Here is an 18725-nt window from a genome sequence, read left to right on the forward strand (position 1 = left end):
AATTCCCTGGCAGGGCCTGACACGCTCGACACTGGGACTCCAGATGTGCCCCATACAACACTGTCTGACTGGAAAACTTTAATATTTGTGACAAAAAAACTGGAATCTACCCAGCAAAAACACAGAGCAGTTTCCACGTACATGAGTCAGCCCACCTTCCTGTGTGGACGGAGCAACCAAATTAGATCCCATATGAGAGGAGGATGCACCACGTGGGGCGCTGGGGTGACTGGGTGTCCCGTCCTTGGGCACATGTCTAGGAAGGGGCGACATTATGCACAAGTTCAGATGATCTCCACCATCTCTGTAACCTGAGCTCAGCCCCAGGTCTGTGCAAAGAGAGACTCCAGCTCCCTCCTCCCAGAGGAGCATAAGGAGATACAGTCAGGAGGCAACAGTGATGCAGGGAAACACAAGCACATGGTGACCTTGGAGATTTCACCCCAAATCCTCCCGAGCCTGTAGGTAAGCTTGGGACTCACCATCCTAAGTGCCATGAGTGGACTTCCAGCACATTCCCTCACAATCCAAGGGCATATTATGTTTTATGAAAGAATATATACTAATGCAGGTTGTTGGCAGGTGCCCAATAATATTAAGGGAGAGAAAATTTATACCTATAAAAATTGCATCAGCCCAGAAATGACTGGCAGGAGTAGTGTGGTCCTTGTCCCCTTGGAAGAGGGGGAACGAGCAGGGGGTGGGGAGGCTGGGGAGGGGAGGGCAGGGAGCACTGTAGACACACCAGATACAGAGCAAGAGAAATGGAGACAAGGGCTGATGGTCAAAAGACTCACCACCAGTGGGATCTATAGGGACTGGACAACCTGGGAATCAGTAAACCAGGACTAATGCCACTAGAGAGAAGTAGTGCCAACCGGGCAAGAGGAACCAAAGAACAGTCAAGCATCTGGTGCACAGCCTAACAGCTGGATTGCAGGGTTACTCCCTGGGGAAGAGAGGAGGTCATCACAGAGAACTTCCTGCCCTTGGAGTAAAGACCAGGAGACTACAGAGCATGTTGAGTACTGAAGTTCAGGCGAGAGGACAGACCTGGACAAGTTAATCATGACTGTTTACATCACCAATGGGTTACGTATCAGTACTTTATTGGCCATAACAGGAAAATAGAAGACAGAATATCTTATTTTGTCCTGATAGCACAAAGATAGCACTATTTGGACAATGTCAAGTAACTTTTTTATGAACCAAAGATATTCTTCCAGAAGAACTAAATAAACGAGAAGACCTTCCTTGGTGATGGATTAGAAAACGTATTATTCTTTAGATGGCAATACTCTCCCAAATTGATCTAAAGATTCACATAATCTTTATAAAAACCCAAACACTATTTTTGCAGAAATTGACAACCAAAACCTAAAATTTGTGATAGACTAGGGGCTCGGAATAGCCAACACAATCTTGACAAAGAAGGAAATACTTGGAGGACTCACACCTCCTGGTTTCCAAACTTAAGGCTAAGCTACAATAATCAGGACAGTGTGGCACTGGCAGAAGGATAGACATACATTTCCATGGAATATAATTGAGACTCCAAGAATAAACTCTTAATCTTAAGGTTAATTGAGTCAAGGGTGCCAAGACAATTCAATAGAGGAAAGAACAGTGTTTTCTACAACTGGATATCCACATGCAAACAATGAAGTGGACTTGTACCTCACATCATTTTAAAAATTAACTCAAAATGTATCAAAGAAATAAATGTAAGAGCTAGAACTATAAAACTCATAGAAGAAACATATGATTAAGTCTTCACAAACTGGAGATAGGCAATGGTTCCTTAGAAGACACCAAAACGATAGAGCAATAGATAAATTGGACGTCATTAAAATTGAAAACTTTGTACTTCAAAGAACACCATCAAGAGAGTGAAAAGTCATCAAAGTGAAAGAAAATATTTGCAAATCATATACCTGATGAGGGAATTGTGTCCAGCATATAATAAAAACTCTTGCTGGTCAAGTATAAAAAGCCAAAAATACAATTAAAAAATGGACAAAGGATTTAAAGACATTTCCCCAAACGTGGCATACACAGAACCAATAAACCCATGACAAGATAATCAACATGTTTAGACGTTAGGGAAATGCAACTCAAATCCACAATGAAACACCTCTCCACACTCATTTGTGCTAGAATATTCAGCATAATTATTCATAATAGCCCCACAATGGAAACAACCCAATGCCTATCAACTGATGAATGGGTGTTCTGTGCGTCTCAGACTATTGATAGTGATGCCACGGGGCAGGAGTGCCTCAGACGCTCGCCTGGGTCCGTATTACTTGTGGTGAGTCCACAGACATTTCCCCAACCAGAGCCAGTGCTGTGGCTGGACCGGCCCTTGTGGTTCTTATTATGATCACAGGATGCACCTCAGCAACAACCATCAGAGAATTTTGAAGAACAGGAATTATTACTCACCTGAGTATTAGTCACTCTGAGTATTAAAGGGCAGATTCAGGCTGAGTGTTAAAGAGGAGAAATAACAAGACAGGACGATTGAGTCTGAGTGTCTCCTGTCCCCAAATACCCACTCCACGTCCCAGATCTAAGTCCACACCAGGCCCCTCTCCCCAGGCTCCTCCAGGAAGGAGAATCCAGCAGTCATCTGGTCATCGGGTCCTCTGTCAGCCGACACTGAAGAGAGAGACAGAGAGAGAGAGTGAGCAAGAGAGAGGTGGACAGAGATGGAGGGATGCACAGAACATGGCAGAGGAGTGGAAAAGAGAGACACAGAAGGGCAGCAAAGAGGCTGAGAGAAATAAACACAAAGGGAGAGAGAAACCAGGAGAGACAAAGGGAGAGGTAGATTGAAGGGAGCAGGTGGCAGGGCCAGGGGGCGGCATTGGGAACAGAGTAGCCATCCTGAGACTCCCGCTCCCCTGCAGCCCCCAATCCCATGGAGGGGACAGGACCTCACCTGCGACAAACCCTGTCATCCGGGGCGGGGTCAAGGAACAACTCGGCCTTTCAGCTTCACCACGAAGGACTCCTGGTGTCTGAGTGACTGGGGGCAGCACTGCTCGAAGCAGACCCTGAAGGTGCAGTTGCCACACTTCCGGGTCCTGCCCAAGGGCACCACAGCGTCGTCATAGCAACAGTGCTGCAGGGGGTGGTAGAACTTGTCCCCACAGGTCATGTGTGGCTGGCACAGCATCAGGTGAGCGCCCGTGGGGGACACTGGCAGAGACGGAGCTGGTGTTACCAGGCAGCAGGGCAGGGGCTCCCAGCCTGAGGCCCTCTGGGAGACACACCCCACCTCTGAGTGTCCCTCCCGGACTCACCTGGGGCTCCGTGTGAACAGAGGATGCAGAGATCGGCCGAGAGAGCTGTGGGAGAGCAGAGGGATGAGGTGGGGATGAGCAGGCAGCCAGGGGTCCACCTCGGAGAGCCCAGCTTGGGGCAGGGGAAGGTCTGAGGGGGTGTCTGTCCTGTATGAGGCACAGGGAAAGGCTAGTAGCAGTCCAGGGTGGAATCTAGTCACCTGAGTTTGGATGTCTTGGGATTATGGGCCTGTGGAAGGTGAGGGGAATTGGGCTTGGATCCTCCTTACCCAGGATGCAGCATCGGGGAGCTATGGCTCTGGGGCGGCTGCAGTGGAGTGGAGAGGGGATCAGCTGATCTCAGCAGGTGCTTTTACTCCTACTGTAAAGTTGGTGATGTCATCGGATCCCCTGCCTGGCCTGCAGAGACACGCTGGGCCCTGGGGCAGGAGCAGGTGCCCCGACATCAACCTCTCCCCCAAATGCCTCCCTCTCATGCCCAGCACGATGGCCTCATTCCCACTCTCCTGGAATTCTAACCCTTCACATCCTCCCGGGGAGCCTGTCAGCTCCCTGACCTCACATCCCCAGCCCAGGGCTCAATAAATGGCAGCTCACAGCCTCCAGGTGAGAGACTAGTTTTTACACATTTGAAAATTCCAGGTTGAACGAGATTGGGGAACAGGGGAATGTGTGGGGAGGACACTGAGGTGGCTCCTGAATGAACAGGAAAAAGGCCCTGGAGGACCCCTGGGACCCACAGCCCCCCAGGGTGCTCTCCCCACCTCTTTCTCTGTCTCTCCACTAATGGTCATTTCCTCAGGAGCACCTGTCCACTTAGCACCTCGTGTGCCCCAGGCTTTGTGTCAGACACGGGGGTGGGGTGGGGAGCAGGACATTCAGAAGTCACAATTTTCACTGAGTTCATGAGAGAGAGAGAGAGAATGGTAAGATAATCCATTTGAGTTTGGTTGCTGTGGTCAAGGTCATTGTCAATATTACTCATCTGTGAAGTTCTGTAGGAGAAATTCCCACACCATCAGTAGATTCTCGAAGTCTTTACTCCTTAACATGGCTGTTCAGAGGGAGATGGATTGAATGTCCCCTGAGAAGAGCAGTCTTGGAGTCAGGATGTGAAGATAGAAGGTGAAGGATCCCCTTCCCTGAGGGACACTGTGGGGTCAGTTCTGTGGGACCAGGGTCACCTTGTACAGTGAGGATGGGGAGGCCCCTCCCCCAGCTCCTGCAGGACTCCCTCCCTCGGGGGCACAGAGCCTACCCCTGCATGGACAAGTTTCTCCCCAGGGCCTGGGAAGGGTGACCTGTTCCTCATGTGGGCAGCTGTGTCCCTCTACCTGCCTCCCTGTGTTTGGAAACATCCTGCCTTCTGCGTCTCTGCTCCCCTGAGGGAACCTCCACACTCACTCCATAGACTCCCCTCCACCTGGACCCCAGGCCCAGACTCAGCTCCTCCACGACATGCACCCGTTCCAGACAGAAACCAGGGCAAGGACCCAGTGAAAGAGGAACAGAGCGTATCCTTCACTGTGAGTGGAGAACCGCATCAGTGTCCTGATCCAGCAGAAGTGGGGGATTCAGGGAAACATCCAGGTCAGCTCTGCGCGTGTCCTCGGTGCAAGCTCTGGTCTCTCCTGGTTGGGGACGGAGATGTCGTCACAGCCCAGCTCTGGTGGTGGTGTGGGATTGGCATTGGTGCCCACATGTCGGGTTTCCCAGAACGAACCTGGGGAGGGACTTTGCCTCTCTGAGCCTCAGTTTCCTTCCCCGGAAAATGGAGACAACCTGGCCCAGCTGATCCGTTGTCTTTTGGTCTAACAGAGATGACACAAGCAAGGGCCTGACAATAAATAGTAGCTGAGGACGAGCAGTGTGCCCAGCCCTGTGCCAGGTGACCCTGAGGACACAGTGATGACTCAGTAGCAGGTCCTTTCCCATCGTTGGGGATCACAGACTCTCCTAAGTCCATGATGGCTCAGAAAGGTCAGGTTTGGGTTCAGAAAACCCAGGAATTGTGGGAGCCTGGGACAGGGGTCATCACTCATCTTGGGAGATCAGGGAGAGCTTCTTGGAGGAGGGGATGTCTGAGCTAAGATTTTAAGGCTGAGCCCAGACACAGTGGAGGGCAGGGCAGAGAGAGGGGACTGGAGGTGGGTGGCAGGGTCAGTCCCTTGTGAGCCTCTGGGAGGACTCAGGACTTTATCCTCAGTGCACTGGGCACCATGGTTGGGTCCTGACCAGTGGATGAGAGTTCAGATTTGTGTCTGTGAACATCCCTGCATCTGTGAGCTGTGAGGAGGGTGGAGAGGAGGGTTGAGCCTGGAGTAGCAGACCAGAGAAGATCCTGCCATAGCAGAAATCCTTGTGCAATTGCTGGAGTCCCAAATGTCCTCTTTCCCATGGGGCAGGGGTACAGCAGCTCCCCTTCCAGCCCCACGTCTCCCCTGTGTTCTGGTTTCCCTTCTCTTGCAGCTTCACAGTAGAGCGGTGTTTCATAGACTGTGGATTGCACCATTTTAGCAGGTTATAGAGTCAATTGAGTTGGTCATAAACTATGTTATTTTTTTAATTGAAAAATATAGATTAGGAAATGGATTAGTGTATGCTGTGCAGAATCTTGTCAAAGGTTGCTTATGGAAGCTTCCATTCCAGAATGTTGGAAGCCACGTAATGATGTACTACTTGTCCATTGCTCAGTAAACTCATGAATGGGGGTGCTCCAGGGAAGGGCTGGTCCCCTCTTTGCTGACTGCCACAGACTTAGCTGCCTCATCATGTTTTCCAGTTCAGGGATCATCTCTCATGACCTTGATTCTGTTCATTTTCTGGGATGGCTCCAGGTAGGCAAGGACACAGGCCTGGTTGCCTCTGCCAAAATCTGTGGGGCAGTAGATGCCTGGACACCAGCCAGGGTGAGGGAGAAAGCACATTCCCCAGGGCAGGGTTGCAGCCACGTCTCTCAAGGGAACTGAGTGAGCAAAGGGCAGGCAGGTAGAGGAAGATCAGGACAGGGAAGGGGGCTCTGTGCTGATGGGAGGGCAGTGGCTGCTCCTGAGATGTGTGGACACAGAGCCACTAACTCACTGGGTCCTGACCAGTGGAGGGTCCAGCCACTGAGAGACACTGTGGGACCCCACTGTCTGAGGACAGCTCTGTCTTCTGTGTGAGATCCTGGATCGTGAGGTAGGACCCGGCCTGTTCTGGTTGAAGCCGTCATTAGGCATTGGGACTCTGCTTCTCCTGATGGCTAAAGACGGTTCTGGCTCTCTTGGCAGTCAGTGTAAGTTCCCCAACAGCCATTTGTTTTATTCTCTGGATCCAAGCAGGACACTGACCCAAGGCCCTCCTGCGGGTCAGTGACACAGGCTGGAACAGAGCCCAGGACTCCTGAATCCCAGTCCGGGGCCTCCAACCCCCTGCCCAGCCCCTCCAGGAAGGGCAGGCAGGCTGTGCTCTCAGACTTCCCTGCACAAGACCCAGGTCGACGTTCCCACGGCTCCTGGTCGGGGCTGGCAGAGCTGGGCTCCTGGATGGGAAACCCCGGAGCTGGCATTTCCTGCTCTTACCAGATTCCCCACTGGCTTCTCCTTTTCCCCGGGAATAAATTGGCTGAATATCCCTCCTGTCAGTATCTGGATGTTATTTCCATCTGGCCTCAGGGAGCCCCTCCCAGGGGACAGGCAGGAATGCAGTGGACTTTCAGTTGTACAGAGAGAATGTCAGGTATGCAGGAGGAGGGGCTGGGGCTCCCCAGAGCCAGAGGGTCTTCCTCCGCTAGCTGAGGAGGAGGATGTGTCACCCTTCTGCTCCAATCACATTATCAAGATTTCAGGAACTGATCCCTACTCCCTGCAAAGGGACTTCTGGTGACCAAAGAATGGATGGTCTGGCCTGATCCCAGCTCTGATTGGATTCTTCAAGTAAAACGGTGAGTTTGTTACCCAGCCCGCCAACCCATAAGCCAGTAACCACAGCCCTGCTCAGAACACCCCGGACATGTTCTCTTTAGCTTACAGGAAACCACAATGAGAGGAAGGAGGAGGAGGCTGAGACACATAGTAGAAACCAGGTAACACCCGTTGAAGGCAGCATGGCAGCTGCCTTGACCTAACATAGACCCCGCAGCTCATTATATGCTCATTGTAATGCATTACCATGCTACATCACACACCCACCAGCGCCATGACAGTTTAGAGTTGCCATGGCAATGGCAGGATAGGACCAAATAAGGAAAGAAAAGAGATGGCACGCTTGATCCCCAGAAAAGCCTGCCCATTTCTCTGAAAACTATGAATTTTCCTCCCCTTCATAACCTGGACCCCTTATAACAGCTGCTTATGCGCCCCATGAGCTGAGAAGTTAATTTGTGAACCTAGTTCCCACTTCTCCATTCTTTGGCCATTGAATGAAATCTTGTGCTGTTTCCATTTCGTTTCAAATCCGCGACTCAGAAAAAAATAGACCCACCAGGGAAGGGACGGATTGTGGGTATGAGGCCCACCTGTGGGTTCCTCCTCAGAGCTCCTCTGCATGTGGGTTGGAGTCCCACCAGAGTGAGGTCAATTTGGCAACAAGTTAAGAACCTACTGGTCAGAGGAGGCGCTGGAGGAGCAGGCTCTAGGCTTGGCTTCCACGAATGATGCCCAGACAGCACTGCTGTGTGACTCAGGGATCTGAACATCACTGCTGCAGCCCCAGCAGCCTCTTGGCACCTCGAAGCTATTGCCTCGACATGTGGTTGCTGCTGGGGAAACACCTGGTGACTCCATGGCTGTGCTGCTCAGAGCTTCAGACGCATCCAGAACCCCAGCTGCAAGGCCTTCTGGGAAAGGCCGTCTGAAGCTGCCCAGCCTCTGAGGACAGGGAGGCCCTGAGTGGGTGGGATGGATGCCAGGTGTCCAGTATACCCTTCGTGGCTCCCCATCACCCTCGACTTATTGCAATTCCTTATTACAACCCAAGATGTCTCCCATGGCTCAACCCCCATGTCCCCAGCTGCAGGCCCACACTCCCCTCACTGTCTGCACCTCAACTTCAGGATCTGTGGTTCCCCCACATCCACGTGTTCCAGGGTTCATGCATGACGGTTCTTGTCTGACTCTCTCCCCACTCTCTTCACGTGCATTCTATTCACTCTCCAGCTTTCAGTGTAAATGTCACCCTCCCCGAAATGTCTCTGGACCCTGAGGCTGAGGTCAGTCACCCCATTACATCCAGACAGCACCTTGGACATCTTCTGTTGAGCACTTATCACAGCTCTTTGGGGCTTTGCTGTCAAGAAAGACACTTGGGAATCAGTTCAGTGTGCTTTTTGATCATCAATGAGAAAGGAACGAGTTATTTCAGGCACCGAATAGATCAAGGGTTTTAGATTTACTTGAACCAGACCAGCCTCCACTCTACACAAGCAGATGGGAGTCAGAATCCCACTGTAAAGTGAAGACGCTCAGGGAAAGTCTCATTCCAGCAACAGAAGTGATGAAACAGACTGAGTGGGTCAGCACCAGTGGTGTGAACAGTTCCTTCTGCTCTCCGGACACCACCCCCCCGCCCCGTGCTGTCCCCCATTCAAATGTTTTTACTCTTCATTTTTACGTGTGTGGTAAAATACACATAAAGTAAAATTTATCGTTTTAACCGTTGTAAATTGTACAGTTCAGTGGCATTTAGTACATTCAAGATGTTGTGTAACTATCACCAGAATATTCTCATCACCCCTAAAGAAACCCCCATACTCATTAAGCAATCCCTGCCCATTCCACCCTCCTCCCAGCCCCTAGAGACCACTAATCTGATTTCTGTCTCAATGTATTTACCGATTTTGGGTTTTTCATATGAATAGAATCATACAATGTATGGTTTTTTGTGTCTGGTTTCTTTCGCTTATCAATGCTTTCAACATTCATCCGTGTTGTAATGTATCTGTACTTCATTTCTCATAAGAAATAGTATTTCATTATGTGGATATACCACATTTAGTTTATCCATTAATCAATAGATGGACTTCTGTGATGTTTCCACCTTTTGACTCTTGTGAATAACTCTAAAATGAACTTTTATATACAAGTGATTGAACAACTCTTTCAATTCTTTTGAGACTACACCAGGAGTAGAATTGTTTGTTCACATGGTAATTTTATGATTCACTTAGTGAGGAAGAGACGAACAGGTTCCCACAGTGGCTGCACCATTTCACCTTCCCACTAGCAAAGAGTGAGGGTTGCAGTTTCCCCCACACCCTCGCTAACACTATTTTTTTCCATTTTAAAAAATTATCACAATTCTAGTGGGTGTGAAGTGGTAATTCTTAGTAATTTGATTTGAGTTTCCCTTAAAAAATGACTTTGAGCATCTTTTCATGTGCTTGTTGGACATTTGGATATCTTGTCTGGAGAAATATCTATTCAAATCCTTTGCTTTAAATTGTGTTGTTTGTCTTTTTGTTATTCAGTTGTAAGAACTCTTTATATATTCTGGATACTATAATCTAGATCACTGTTAGATATACCATTTGCAAATATTCTCTCCCATTCCCAACAGTGGGTTGTATTTTCACTATCTTGGTAGTGTTCCTTGACACACAAAACTTTTAAATTTTGCTTAATTCTAGTTTATCCTTTATTTCTTCTTTTGTATCTGTGCTTTTGCTGTCATACCTAAGAAAACATTTTCAAATCCAAAGTCATGAAGAATTACTCCTATGTGTTCTTCTAAGACTTTTATGGCTTCACCTCCTACATTTAGGCCTTTCATCCACTTTGAGTTATATATGTTGTATATGGTGTGAGGTAGAGATCCAGCTTCATTCTTCTGCCTGTGGAGATCCATTTGACTCAGTGCCACATGCTGAAAACTTCTTTCCACGTTGAATGCTCTCGGCAGCCTCATCAAAAAATCAATTGGCCATAAATCTATGGGATTATTTCTGGAACCTCAATTCCATCCCATTGATCTCTATGTCTACCATTATGCCAGTACCATACTGTTTTGATTACTGTAGCCTTATAGCAAGTTTAAAATTAGGAAGTGTGAGTCTTCCACCTTTGGTCTCCTTTTTTAAGACTCTTTTCGGTATCCAGAGTCCCTTGCAATTCCATATGAATCGAGACTGAGCTTTGACATTTCTGGAAGAAGAAGAAATAAAAAAAGGCCATTGGGGTTTTGCTAGGGATTGCATTGAATCTGCAGATTGCTTTGGGAAATAATTATCTTAACAATATAAATGGAACTGATGTGGGGATGTGGTTGGGACATTGCTATGGAAGGAGAGGAGGGCGGGAGAGGAAAGAGATGGGATGGAGGCAGAGGTTCCCTTGGGGGTGGGGCTGCAGCTGTGACAGAAGGTGGGGTTCTGCTCTCCTTACCTGGAGGCTGCATTGGGGATCACGTGTCTGGGGTTGGCTTTGGTTCAGTGGATGGGAAAGCGGCAGATTCCGAGGTCTTTTTGTCTGTAGAGAGGAGCAGGGGACGTCAGAGGAGCTCCAGTCCTCTTCTCGCCTCAGGGGCATTGCTTGGTCCTGGAGCTGGGGCAGGCATCACACAGGGTATCCGTCACCTTGGAACCTCACGTCAGATCCTTTAAGAGCCAGGAGAGGATGGATGCTCCGTCCCCCTTCATTCCCTCACATGCATCCCTCTCATCCTCCAGTAATAAGGCCACTTTAGCAAAAATCAAGGCATAGGATACACCTTGGAGCTGTCCCCACTGTCCCAAATTGAAACAGCTAGTAATGTCTGATCCATGTGACCCTACAAGTCTTCTACTTTCCCCGTGTTCTTTCTACATTTCGAGCCCTCCTCAGGGGGCTCCTCAACACCCTGACCTCACACCAGAGCCTAGTACCCACTTACCGAACCAAGGTTGATGTCATTCAGGTGGCAGCCACTGTGATGGGCAGTGACCTTTTATTTACGGATTTGGAAACTCTAATTATAATAAGTAGGCAAAATGGGAGATTTGCCAGGCTTCTGGGGTCACTCATGGAACCAAGACAGGAACTCCAATGTCACAAGGACACGGGTCTATTTCTGTTTCTTCTTTATAGTTGTCACTTACTCAAGGACTCACGACTTGCATATCCCAGGCACTGTTGCAGGCTTTGAGAGTCAGTGCTGTGGCTGCTCTGCAAAAGCCACTGTTTTCATTTGGTTCATGGGGAGAGAAGGGGAGAAGAGAGGGGTGAGGAGAGAAGATTACGAATGAGAGAATGCAGCACCTGTGCCTGGCTCTGGGTAAACAATTGATGATCTTAGAGGTGACTGATGTGACCAATGTCTTTATCACACTCATTTGTTTCATTGACATTCTGGGCAAAAGTCCACAGCCATCACCAGACCCTCAAGTGGACCATGACCCCATCAGAGTTAAGACAACAGGACCATGAAAGGTTTTCACCTGTCTCCTTCATAGGAGTTAATCCTCCTTGGGCTTGAATACGCTCGCTCTGAGGGAGAGGGGGCAGTTTCTCCTCTGAGAGAAGCCACTTGGGGTCAGAAGGAGAAGGAGCCGCTCCCCTGAGGGAGGCCGACAGAGCACTTACTGCCTGTTTGTCTTTGCACTTTCTTTTGAGACTGTGTGTAAGTGCACAATGATGTAATATCTATGTTTCCTAGTAGACTCAGCAAAGGGATTAGTAAAATCAGGAACAGAGCAGGCTCTGAGCCCTGGGCCAACTTGCTCAGTCCTGGCAGGGCCCGGATGCTGTTGTAGCCTGGTTTCCAGCCCCCGACACAGGGTTGGGTCCTATGTGTGTGGGGTGGAGAGCGGGGGAGAGGTGGCTAGAAGGAGGTTCTTAGGCCTTCCCCAGGGCATGGCACCCCACAGGGTCCAGCTGAGCAACAGCATGACAGGGAGGATGGGGGGCTGCCTGGAGACGGAGAGGTCTGAACTTCAGACAACAATTCTCAGAAAGTCACTATGTCAGGACAGTCATGTTGACTAGATACACCCTGAGCACAGTGCTTTCATTCATTCATCCACCACGCAGTCATTCATTGACTCCTTTATTCATTCACTCATTCAGTATTCCCAGAGCACCTGCTCTGTCCCCAGATCTGTGCTGGTTGTTGCTGGGGACACAGTACTGACTGGAAGTCCCAGCCCTGTCCTTCTAGTTCTCACATCCACTGGGGGCACAGACCACCTCAGACAATCGTGACTCAGAGTGAGTAGGGCTGGGAAGGAGGGCCAAGGGTGTCAGGGATGGCTTCCTGGTGGCGGGGTATCTGAGCTGTGATTTTAAGAATGAACAAGAACTGTGAGTATGTTAGTGGAGCTCAGTTCTGGGAGGGCAGAAGGCAGAGGACAGGGCAGGGCCAGTCACCCTGGGGGCCTCGGGGAGGATTCTGGACTCACCTGAGCGCCCTGGGTGCCACGGACGGGTCCTAAGCAGGGGATGGAAGTGGGGAGATGTGAGCCTGTGGGAGACCCCAGCGTCTGTCTGCTGTGAGCTGCACAGGAGGCAGGAGACCAGGGAGGAGGTCTCTGATGCAGAAATAACCGTGGGATCACCGGGGTCCTGACTGTCTGCTCTCTCCGAAGGAGGTGGAGGATGCACGCTCCCTCCCAGAACCATCCCTCCCCTGCTCCTCAGGCCTCCCCTCTCCTCAGCTGTAGGGTGGAGCACAGATCTCAAAACTGTGCATCTGACACTGTTTCAGGTTGTAAAACCAACGATTTTGTCATAATGTGTACTTTTAAAATTCAAATAGAGGAGCCTGCCCAGTGGGGCAGGTGATTAATTGCACGAGCTCTGCTGCAGCGGCCCGGAGTTCGCCAGTTCGGATCCCGGACACACACCAACGCACTGCTTGGCAACCATGCTGTGGAGGCATCCCATATAAAGTGGAGGAAGATGGACATGGATGTTAGCCCAGGGCCAGTCTTCCTCAACAAAAAAAAAGAGGAGGATTGGCAGATGTTAGCACAGGGCTGATCTCCTCACAAAAAAAAATAAAATTAAATAAAATTAAAATAGAATTGATTGAAAACAGAACTGTGTGCACTGCATAGAATCTCCACCATTTCTGGGTAATTAAACTTTCTTTTGGACCGTGTGTAAGCCCCATGATGGTGTCATATCTATTTTTCCTAGTGAACCACATACAAATGGTTAATAAGCAGGGGACTGGAAAGGCTCCAGGCACAGGCTCGCCTTCTCCTCTCCTAAGAGCCGCTGACTTAGCCGCCCTGTCAGGTCCTCCAAAAAACGGGTTCAGCTCTCACATCCTCTGTCCCAGGTGCTTCTAGGAAGCTGAAGGTGGGCTTAGCACACAGCCTGGCATCCCTGCCAAAGGAGGATGAGATTGGCCTGGACACCAGCCAGGTCCCCAGAAAAGCAAATTCCCCCGGGGAGCAGGGTCGGGGTTGGCATCTCTGGGCCTGGAACCTGGTCTCCCCAGGGGCTGAGTCAGGACGTGGGTGGAAATGTGGAGGGAGATCAGGGCAGGGGGTTCTAGGAGGCTGTGCTGGTGGGAAGGCATTGAGGGCCAGGCCAGGGCTCCGTGGACCCTGAGAGCGTCTAACTAGACAGTGATGAGAGTTTGGGGTCCGAGAGCCCTGTGTTCAAATCTTCACTCTTTCTCAAAGGGCCTAATAGGCCACTTACAGGTAACACCGTCCATCCACCTCCCCGTATAAGAGGAAGACTGGATTTTTCGTGTTTGACTCTGACAGCCTTTGAGCCCCACCTCACTCACTTCCACTGCACATCTGGGCAGACTGTGTGCTCCCTTTCTTGGCAGCAGAATGAAGATCAAATCCTCCACCCCAGCCCACATGCAGGAACCTCACCCTGACCCCAGGACATAGACAAACAAAGAAAGCCCAAGTCAACATTCCCACTTCATACTTGATTCACACGGCACTGAACCTGAGCTCTCTTCTTTGGGAGAATCCTGTTGCTGTTTCCTGGCTGAAAGACAAGCATTAGTTCACATACAGGGCTTCCTGAGTGTCATTCTGTCACCTGTCACAATTCCTGGGGCCATCTGCACAGTAGGCAGCAGAGGGCCCTGAAAGCCCATATATACAGTCCCCAGACAAGCTGCCTCTGCGTCCCCCATCCCTGCACTGCCCATTCTGGGTTGTCTCCATCTGAGGTGAGTCTGGCATCTCTACTGGACTTAGGGCTCCATGAGGACAGGGACCAGGGCTGCCTTAGTCACCACCATGTTTCTGGTTGTTCAGGACTCTGTCTTTTCCCACTGAAAGGATGCTCAGGGTCCCTTGGTAAATTAGAGTGTACTGGGAGCCCCGCTGGTTGGATTCTCTGCACCCAGTTCCCTGCATGAAGGAAGACCCTGGCACAGGCCCCTTTGCAGGTCACAGACAGTCTAGACTGGACCCACACACCCCAAATCCCAGCCAGGGAACCTCCATCAATCCCAGGCCCAGTCCCTCTGGAAAGGGCAAGTAGGCCCTGGTTTCAGGCCCCCAAACAAACCCCAAGTAAGACATTCTCACAGCTTCCAGGTGGTGCTGGGAGATCTGTGCTTCCGGAATGAGAAACAGACAAGCACTACTAGTTTGTAACGTCACATTCTTCCCCTTAGCACCAGGTGGTAAAGAGGCTGATCCTCCTCCTGGTTTATGGGACGTTACTTCCCTCTGGCCTCAGGGAGCCCCTCCCAGGGAAGAGGCAGGAATTTGGTGGAACTCCCCATTTTCAGGAAGAATGTCAGCTATATGGGGTATTCCTGAGGAGGAGGGCTGGACCTCTCCAGTGCCAGAGGGCCTTCCTCCAATGTTTGAGTGGGTGGGGTAGGGCTCTTTGCTCCACCTGTGTACTTCAAGCTTGCAGGCTGGTCCCTACTCCACGCAACAGACCAGTGCATGCAAACCCCTGGATGGTCAGGACAAATCCCTTCCTGCTTCAAATGCTCTGCTGCAGCAGCAGGAACTGCAGAAAAAAGAATGCACTCAAACTATCATAAACAGAAGGTGCTTTCGTACAGGGAATGAGGTCTGACCAGCTCCGTGGCCGTGCTGCATGGCTGAATCCATGCCAGGACCCCAGAAATGTCCTTCAACAACACCTCTGGACTGGGAACTTAAAAATGTATTTTAGTAAAAAATACAAGTGGAGGGGCCAGCCCGGTGGCACAAGCGGTTAAGTCCATGCACTCCGCTGTGGCGACCTGGGGTTCGCCGGTTCGGATCCTGGGCACACATCGACGCACCACTTGTCAAGCCATGCTGTGGCGGCGTCCCATATAAAGTGGAGGAAGATGGGCATGGATGTTAGCCCAGGGCCAGTCTTCCTCAGCAAAAAGAGGAGGATTGGCAGATGTTAGCTCAGGGCCAATCTTCCTCACAACAAGAAAATACAAGTGGGAACTCTCCAGCATAGACAACATTCCCAATGCGAATGGAGAATTTCCAATCAGATACTAGACTCAGGTAGAAGATCCACCACGTGTGGGTGCTGGGATGACTGAGTGTCCCTTCCCTGGGGACACAGAAACACAATTAGGAGTGAACAGTAATGTTAAGGAACACAGGCAGACGATGACCTAGAAGATTTCACCAAAAACCCTCTTGAGTCATGAGGTAATCTTGGCTCTTTGTTAACCTAAGTCCTACTAGTGGAATTTCAGTGCATTCCACTCACAACACCACAGACATAGTATGTTTTGTGAGACAGAACAATACTAATACAGAACCTCAGTAATTTTTAAAGGGCATAAAATTCAGGAAGTTACACCCATGGAAGTTGCACTTGGCCTGAAAATGACCAGCAGGAACAGTGTGGTCCCTGTCCCCGCAGGAGGGGAGGCTCTGGGGCAAAGGAAGATGCAGTAGACGCGGAGCAAGAGAAACAGGCCAGGGCTGGTGGTCAAGAGACTCAGCACCCGGTGAGACACAGCTGACCTGGCAGCCTGGATGTCAATAAACTGGGAATAAACAAACCCGTTAGAGGGAGAAGTAGTGCAACCTGGACAAGGAGAGAAACAAAGAATGCCAAGTTTCTAGAACTCGACCTAACAGCTGGATCCAGGATTATCACTTGGAGGCAGATGGGGTCATCATGGAGAACTTCTCACCCTTAGAGTGAATATTCAGGTCAAGAAGAGATTGTTGATCACCAAAGAAAGAATGACTCAACTATCTTTGACAAGATTTTCATTACTAATTTATGTCTCAAATGGGTTAGATAACAATACCTTTCTGAGCATAACAGTTAAATACAAACCAGAATATTTTATTCTTATAAAACAAAAGACCAATATTGTATGACTCTAGTCACAGGTAATTTCCAGAAAAGACAAATCCACGGAGACAGAAAGTAGATTCACGGTTGCCAGAGGATCGTTGATGGGGAGAATTTGTAGTGACTGCTAACAGTCATGGGATTTCTTTTTGGGACGATGGAAATATTCTGGAATTAGATAGTGGTGATGATTGTACAGCATTGTAAATATGCTAAAAAAGACCCACCCTAAAACACTGAGTTGCAAATGCCAAAAAGATTGAAAGTGTGGATTGTATGCTTTGTGAATGTTATAGCAATAGAAAAATAAAAATTAAGAAAGTTGAGCTATGAAAAAAAACCCAACCAGCCCTAGATGTAGGAGTTAAATGATGCTGTCACCCAAGTTTCGTGGAGTGAGATAGGCCGGTCACACCTCAGTGGCCCTAAAGGAAAACTGAACCAACATGAACACACAAGCACATTTTTAAAAACCTGGTTCATGGTGTGTGTACATTCTTGTATCCTGGTTTGTCTTCCTTAACTTTATGTTGTGAACATTTTTCGTATCATGAAAATATCTTTGAAATCTATTAAAAAAATAAGGACTTTGGCTAAATATATCTTGGTACACCCAGATACCGCAATAATACTCTCTCGTAGAAAAATATTTAAAATTATTACATTAAAAAAATGGAAAAGAATGAGGTCTTCATATGTATACATTAGAACAAACAGCAAAAAGTTCATTTTGCAACAAGTACTTACAAAATATTCAATTTATTTCAGGTGTCATTCATAATCCATTAAAAAATTTACAAGTCAATGTTTTAGAGTGAGTTTTGAAAAACTTGTTGTAAATAAGGATTCATTTGGTCTAATTTTCATCCCATTTTACAAATGAGGAAACCAAGGCACAGAGGGCTCCCCTCACCCAAGGTCACACAGTCAGCAGCAAGGTCAGGGTCTTATCCGGGCACCTCAGCTGCTGAGAGCCTGCTCCCCTGCACCTCCCGCCTCCATCGTGTCCACGCAGACATGCTTTCATAAACACGGAAACTTCTGGAGGGTCATACCAGACATTAGAGTGGATTCGCTGAAGGGAGGAAGAGAAGGGTTGAGAATAAGCGGGGAGCTTGCTTTTCACTGGATTTCTTTCTATGCTACTTAGATTTACAAAGAGCACTTTTCACAAATGTAAAATAATGGAAAACCTCAGCTATGCCAAGATAAAAAGAATCTAAAATTTAAAAATACAAAGATTAAATATAAAATATGAAATCAGATTACAAAAGAAAAATAAACAGTCTTTAGACCAAAATATGGAAAAATCCCCTATTTTACGAAAAGAAAGAGTAATCCAATGACGGTGGGCGAAAACCGATCTATTTGAAATGGCAGAGGTCACAGAGTTTCCAGTCAGTATTTGATATCACATTTCTAACGTGAAATGTTTTCAACGAACATTTTTGGAAATTTTTTAAGTGTTTATTGAAAAGTTTTAATGTAAAACTCATCTAACGGACAAAAGTACGAATGTGAACATGGGACCATGATCCTTGAGGACCTTCAAGGGTCTCATGCTCCCCCGACTCCCATTGGGGACCGAGAGATAAGAGAAAAATTACTGGTAGCCATCCCTTAAGTCTATCCCACAAAAATTAATTGGTCATATTTTCAAAATTGTAAACAGCAGCGGGATGAAACCGTGGCTAACTATGGCCATGGACGGAGACGAGGTGGAAGGAGCTCTCAGGGCAAGAACTGACTCCCCCAACAGCCTCTGCTTGGCCACAAGTTGGGAAATGGTTTCAGATCAGAGCTTCATGATCCATTACCAAAAAAATAACATGAACTTGCAAAATGCAGACAAGTCTGAGCTCCAGACATGCTCTGACATGATGAAGACAGCATTTCCAATAAATTAGAAAATATACAATGCATGCTTATGGCACTGTGACTAAAACAACGAGAAAACACTGAGAAATTTAATGCACGGCAATCTCCCCACTCCTGGGCTCCTGTGGGTCTGGACACTTGCCCCCGTTGTGAGGAGAAAGGGCCCTGGGCGGTGACTGCCCCAGCCTCAGAGGATGGAAGAAACCCAAGAACCCCCAACCCCAGTGCAAAATCATTGACTCCCCTCCAGGGAAATGAATGTCCAAGGACCTCAACTGTCCCCAAACTGGCAAGGGGACTTAACCCTACAAGGTGAAGGGCACCCACCACA

General features: G+C 48.7%; 1 pseudogene; it reads right to left on the reverse strand.

Moving 5' to 3' along the window:
- Positions 1 to 2651: 2651 nt before the first annotated feature.
- Positions 2652 to 10682, reverse strand: LOC131397616 (insulin growth factor-like family member 1; annotated as a pseudogene).
- Positions 10683 to 18725: the final 8043 nt, after the last annotated feature.

The sequence above is a fragment of the Diceros bicornis genome, chromosome 34, assembly GCF_020826845.1.
Source record: "Diceros bicornis minor isolate mBicDic1 chromosome 34, mDicBic1.mat.cur, whole genome shotgun sequence".
In the NCBI taxonomy this organism is placed as follows: Eukaryota; Metazoa; Chordata; class Mammalia; order Perissodactyla; family Rhinocerotidae; genus Diceros; species Diceros bicornis.